At 38.6% G+C, this 6,888-nt stretch overlaps 1 long non-coding RNA gene across 1 annotated transcript in view; it reads right to left on the bottom strand.

Annotated features, from left to right (window-relative positions):
• Window positions 1–5,297: 5,297 nt before the first annotated feature.
• Window positions 5,298–6,888, bottom strand: part of LOC105513390 — a 52,431-nt gene continuing 50,840 nt past the window's right edge. The window contains exon 4 of the long non-coding RNA XR_001002017.1: window positions 5,298–5,845. This is a non-coding gene — a long non-coding RNA (uncharacterized LOC105513390). The remainder of the gene's footprint in view (window positions 5,846–6,888) is intronic.

Here is a 6,888-nt window from a genome sequence, read left to right as displayed (position 1 = left end):
GTGTTAGCCAGGATGGTCTCGATCTCCTGACCTCGTGATCCGCCCGTCTCGGCCTCCCAAAGTGCTGGGATTACAGGCTTGAGCCACCGCGCCCGGCCTTTGATATGTTATAGTGTCCTCATTCCCTTTTATCTACTTTACCCAAAGAGGTAGTAGAAGTGATAAATGCTGAAGAAGGAGAAGAGTGACTCATTGCATGTGTATGTGTTTCAAAATTGGGCAGGCAAGACTTAAGCATATATTTCCAAGCCAGGCATGATGGCTTACACCTGTAATCCCAGCACTTTGTGGGGGTTGAGGCGGGTGAATTGCTTGAGGCTAGGACTTCAAAACCAGCCTAAGCAACATGACGAAACCGAGTCTGTAATAAAAATACAAAAATATGCCAGGCATGGTGGCACGTGCCTGTAATCACAGCTACTAGGGAGGCAGAGGCAAGAGAATCCTTTGAACTCAGGAGATGCAGGTTGCAGTGAGCCAAGATGGTGTCACTGCACTCCATCCTGGGCAACACAGCAAGACTCTGTCTCAAAAAAAAATATATATATATATATATTTCCAGAGGGCTCTGAGAAAAAAGGTCCCTTAGTAGTTACCATACCATATGTCTATAGGATACAAACAAAAAGAAATGGGTAATCCTTGTGTCAGCTGCTGGAAGTCATCCTGCGACTATGAAGGGGGCTCTGGAAGTCAGAGTGAAGAGACAAAAAGCAATCATGTTTTCTTGACACAACAGAGCCACCTACACCACACCACCTTCCAGTTACAAGGCCCCTACATGCCCATTAAGTCTGCGTGAATTGAGTTTTCTGCTACTTGAAACAAGAAGTATATGAACTGATATATGAGAGAAGAGTGGAGGTAAAAAGGAGTGTAGTTTACACTTTCTTAAATATTTCAGACTTATGCGTAAGGTCACGGACAAGATATTGGCATTTATTAACATTTGAATGTGTATGAGAATCTTTTGGATGACACAAGTTTGACTTACAAGATGTGAACACTGAAGTCTAAATGGTGCATCAGGGAAATGGCAGGTGCTTTACAAGAGCTGAAGGAGGAAACAGAACAGTCCCCCTCGTTCTACACAACGCAGTATGCCAGTGGCTATCCCCTCTGGTTTATAGGTGACAGAAAGAGAAACTATTGAGGAAAAATTACACTAGAAGGGAATGAACAAGTGGAACATTCTCTGAATCGGTCTCCTCTACTCATGAGGGAAAGGGGAAGTTTTCCACCCACACACTGGGCATTCTGTTTCTGCTTTGTAGACTGTGCCCTATTCCTCTCCCCACTGGAAGGAAATGGGGGAAAAGACTTTACCGAAGCACAAGACAGAATGACCCAGAGTGCAGTTCTGGAAGACAGCCAGTTCCCTAGCATTGATGTGGTCCCACTTAATTCCTCTGGGGTGGACATATGTACGTGTTTAGTGACAGCAAGCTATTGCAGCAGCTGGCATACAAGGAACTGAAGTGGAGTCACTGCAAGTAGGATGGACAGAAGAAATGCTCTAGAAAATGCTCAGGTGTAATTTCAAGCAACGTTGCATTGTTTTGGAATGCGGGAAACCACAGGAGTAAACAGGCCAAGCTGGCATGCAACAGGCACAAATAAAGCAAGACTCTTTTTTCTTTTTCTTCCAGAGAAGCCAGATCAAAGTTCTGGAGCAGTTGGCAATACTCTACAAAGTATTGATTCATTCTGTTCACAGCTGTTTATTGCATACCTACTATATATGTTGCACAGTCTCCAATACCAAAGTATGACAATGAGGAAGGCACAATTTCTTCCTTTGATGTACAGACACCTGAAGCCACCAAGCTAAGATGTGCAAAATATATATATATATAATTTCACTTTTTCCATAACATTTTATTTTCAGTTTGAAGCTCCCATTCACATTGTAACAGAAATAAGGTCTCCTTCTATCCCCCTTTCTCCTGGATTGTCTCTAATTTCCAAGGAGCTTAAAAAGTGCCAGGGACTGTGAAGGGAAGGTGAGAATGAGCAGTCCAGTCTTCACGTCATCATTTGTCCTCACTGCTCTATGGGGAAGCTGCCATCTCTTCTGCACTGGTCTAGGTCCATCTTCCTCAGTGGAGAAGCAAGACTTCCCCAGGTCCTGCTCCATCTTAGAGACTTGTTCCCTTCTTCCCTGAAAGTTCTCTGCTTCTTTACTATTCCAGGCATTGTCTAGGTCTTTTTGCAGATACCCCAAAGCATCTAAGCCCTCTTTTTTCTTTCTCAACACTCTTCTTTGGAAGGCACAATAGAAATTGACCCATTATGCCTTCAAATCTGTTTTCTAATTTTGGACTTTAACTTTGAGTTACAAAACAAAGATATCGATTCCTTTATTGTCTTTTGTTTTCTTTGTTGTCCTTCTCTAAGGTATTCTGGTTTCTTGAACGCAGAGGCAGGGTAGAGGTTATAAGAATATTAGGAGGACAGCAGCTTTAGTTCGTATCTCAAAAAACTTGTTCCAATACAATGGGGTTCTGTTCTCCTTTGGGAAGATGGAAAAATTTTCCTTGGTGAGATAACATATAAGTGGGTCTTGGAAATGGATAGATGTTCACCAAAAGAAGAAAGTAAAAGAGAATCAAAGGTCTGATAAATACTTTACTTGTAAACAAAGTTAACCCAACACTCATTTTAAATCACAAAATAGTATCAGATTTAAGAACAACATGCAGATCTCACAGAAAATGAGGTTTAAATATCATTAACTGAATAAAGTGTCTACCCTGAGTAGAAAACTGAACCATTGGCCACTATATTTTATGTGGTTAAATGTCCATTTAAAGTTAACATTCCGTCATTCACTTTAAGAAATAGAAAAGCCTTATTTAAGAAAAATGTAACCTAAAGTAAGGCCCCAAAGCAGAGGTCAGATACAAAATTAAGAATTTTTTTCCCTTTCTGTCTGTGGTAAAAGTGTATTTGACTAACAACTTCCATTAAAATAATGGAGTAATGTAATATTTCTTTGTGTATGAAAAGAAATCTTTTACAACATTGACACTTTTGTATGAGAGGTTTTTAGATGCATGATGCATAACTAATTTCACCAACTATATTGGCAAAGAAATGTGGAAACACGATAGGCAAAAACAATCTCTTAAAATCACCCATCAATGTTCAATTGCCTATCAGCAGTAATACAAATGTTATCAACACATGTGTAACCTCCCTTTACTACAGTGAGAGTTGTGTGGGTGTCCACGCACGGGAGAAAAGAATCCCAAGAACAAACATCACTCTTCCCAATTTACATTTTCAGTATCCTGAATTTAAGCATGCTCAATGAATCTGACAGGGAGTGCTACTGAAGTCTCAACTCCAAATAAATAGTTTAAAATAAAAAGTTGTATAAATATTAGTCTGTGCCAATGGTGCGGTTTGAGAGGGAGTGCTATAAACACAAAGTAAATTAAATGGGATCTACTTTTGTGGGGTAAAAGGCTACTTAGACTGGTTATTATAGAGAAAATGTTGTTGTGTGGTGCGACAGCACGTACCCATGTGGCTAACCTACAACTGGTAGAAGAAACAAATCCCACCCATACCTAGAAGCGGTGCCACAGCCAGACCACAATTCCTATGAGGGATGAACTTAATTTGCTGAAAATGAAGGCCAGGCTCTGTTGCAGCTCATTAGCTGGTTACAGACACACTGAGAGAGAAGAAAGTGGAATTTAGTCGATGTTCCAACTTCTACATGTGCTGTGAATAAAACAGACTATTGTTTTTTTGATAAAGAAGTATTGTTTTGAATGTGCAGATTGGCTAAGGAAAGCCAGCAGAATTTTTTGGCCAAATATAGTCTCTTGCTCACTCCTAAAAATCCTAGCTTTCAAATTAGGAGCTGAAGTCATTGAAAAAAAAAAAAAAAAAAAAAAAGTTTACATTCCTGCAGCCTGCTGCAGCAAAGCCAAACAAATGTTTGGCTTAAAGCTCACTTACATCTCTTTCATGAGCCTTTTTTTTTAAACATGGAAGTCTGAAAAATACCATTTCTTTTATCGAGTCATTTAATGCCAAGTGGGGAGTGTGTGTGTGTGTGTGTGTGTGTGTGTGTGTGTGTTTATGTGAGGACACGCACACTCAGCAACAGTACTATAGGGTCAGTGTAGTGGTTTTAAAGCATGTGGGTCATATTTGAATTTAAAGAAACCATGGTTTTACAGCTTCTGGCATAATTTAGGTCACAGTCACAAACTGTGATTTTTTTTAAAGCATCATTAACCACTGAATGGACAAGGAATGTGTTATTTTCAAGGAGTTTCTTTGGTGCCAGTTCAGGCAATAAAAACCTAAGGACGGGTCAAACTGGGAGGGTAACTTTGTATGTAGTTGCCCTCCTGATGCACTTTTTTACCATAAAAATTGCTTGCTTTTTGGCCTTCAGTCTCTAAGCCCAAAGTGGATAACATGAAGTAACAGCATCAATTTATTGGAGGCAGAAATCTTGATGGCCAATTTTTGTATAGTCAGTAGAACTAGTGATTTGGCACTCTGAAGAGTCCATTAAAATGACAAAATTGCAGAACTGAGTATGCAGTGGTCTAGTATTTTGGGGTTCACGGGTAAATTCTCCTTCCAATATTCTTCATAGATCAGCCAAATTTTTGCTAGAATACAGTTGAGTTTTGTTATAATGATGACATTCATATTAAATAAATTCCCAGTCTGAGAGCAGAAAATGAAATGGTTTAAATGAAGCCTCTTTCTAAGTCAGGGGCCACTGACAGTGTGTGCCCAGACCTGGGGAAACGGAAACAGAGGGAGCCATGTGAGCATCACTCTCATGGCCTCTCCCAGCTTGCTACCAGCTTTGCACACTGATTGGGCTATTTTGTTGGCAGGAGTAATTTGGTATTGAGGGTTGATTTCCCAAGTGCAAATGATTGATGTGTTTGAGGCATGTCAAGAGGAGGAGAGCAGAGAGTAAATCCTCCTGGCCATAGTGTCACATGATGGGTGGCTGAGGGCCTCCTTAGGTCAATTCTAGTTCCTTTCTCAACCTTCAGACACTAAACAAACAAGTATATGGAAGGAATAAAATGAAGCATTTACTATAACATATTATTTACACACTAAATTGCTTTTCAATATATTACTAAAAGCATTTTCATCACATTCTTAGAATTCCCATGATCTTCAGATGCCATTTGGGGATTTTTGCTGTTGTTTTGTAGTGGGATTGGCTTTAGCAGAATTTCACCTGCATAGGTTTACATGCATAGCTTACATCATTAGTATAATAGTGAACATATTACCATCAGAGGAAGACCAGAAGAAATGTCTTTATTGTACATTTTCCCAGATATTCCAGATATCAATGTTTATACTTTTGACGAGTGTTTTAATACAATACAATCTACCAAAGAATGTTTCTGATTTATGTCAAAACCTCTGAAAATTAAGTGTGGTGAGCTATAAGAACAAAGAAGGTCACCTTTTGAGAGAATGGATGAGGACTGCCTTCAGTTCTAAACACAAGATCACTTCATTAACAAGATGTGCCCCAGACAAGCATTTTCCAAATATATATTTGTTGGGTACATAAACAATTAAACACTTTAATTTTACCTTTTTTATTAAATTATTTATAAAATAAATGCCCTTGCCTCCTTAAAAATTGGTTTTAGCATGAAAATGTAATTATTTTGTCTTGTGTCATCACTGTGAATATCTACTGCTGTATTATAACCATGTGTCCTGTCTGCCCTTTAAGTTAGTTGCTTTCTCTTTCAGTTTCAGGTTCTTAGTTAAGATGTTTCTACTGCTATGCTGTGCCTGTGTCTAATAACATTTCACATTCTTCCAATTTGTTCTAAAATAGAAAAAGAGATTTTTGTTAACAATTTATGCTAAATAATAATCAACACGACTGTGAATGAAAGGATGTATAATTACAATTAGGAGAAATAAGTTGAAGAGATCTATTGTACAGCATGGTGACTATAGTTAACGACAATAGATTACATTCTTTAAAAATGAAAAGATGGTGAACGTTAAGTGTTCTCAGTACAAAAATGATGTCTATGTGAGGTAACACATTTGTTAATTAGCTAGACTTAAGTATCCCACAGTGTATGCATACTTCAAAACATCATGTTGTGGGCCGGTCACGGTGGCTCATGCTTGTAATCCCATCACTTTGGGAGCCTGAGGTGGGTGGATCACAAGGTAAAGAGTTCAAGACCTGTCTGGGCAAGATGGTGAAACTCCGTCTCTACCAAAAATACAAAAATTAGCCAGACATGGTGGCAGGCATCTGTAATCCCAGCTACTTGGGAGGCTGAGGCAGAGAATTGCTTGAACCCAGGGGGCAGAGGTTGCAGTGAGCTGAGATCGCGCCACTGCACTCCAGCCTGGGCGACAGAGCAAGACTCCGTCTCAAAACAAACAAACACATCATGTTGTGCACAATAAACACGTAATAAAAATTTTAAAAATAATAAATTTTCTAGAAGTTTTATAAGAGCACTTTCTGCCAAAGAGTTTAAATTGTCAGTATTCAGTATTACCAGATCAATAATCAACTAAGTAAAGAACTATTGTAATCTACAAGTTCTGACCACCTCTAGGCTACTTCAAAAAGTCAAGGAATACATATTGCAACTAAAATTCAAGTTAATAATCAAATAAATTTTCCCTTGAAAGGTTAAGTTTTGAAACTAATTTACATCCTAAGCTTCTCAGACCTTACCTCATATTTGAACATGATTTGACAGTTTACAAATAACTTTCACATAATGTACTATTCTATTTTACCTGTATAACATGAGTATGTTTGACTTTTTCAGGTAACAAGGCATTGAAACATATTCTGGTTACTTTAAATTACTGTAAGGCCTTACAGGAAAGTAAGGA

Source organism: Colobus angolensis, unplaced genomic scaffold, assembly GCF_000951035.1.
Source record: "Colobus angolensis palliatus isolate OR3802 unplaced genomic scaffold, Cang.pa_1.0 Scaffold23, whole genome shotgun sequence".
In the NCBI taxonomy this organism is placed as follows: Eukaryota; Metazoa; Chordata; class Mammalia; order Primates; family Cercopithecidae; genus Colobus; species Colobus angolensis.
Note: the sequence above shows the minus strand (reverse complement) of the source record. Positions and strands in the feature narration are given on the sequence as shown.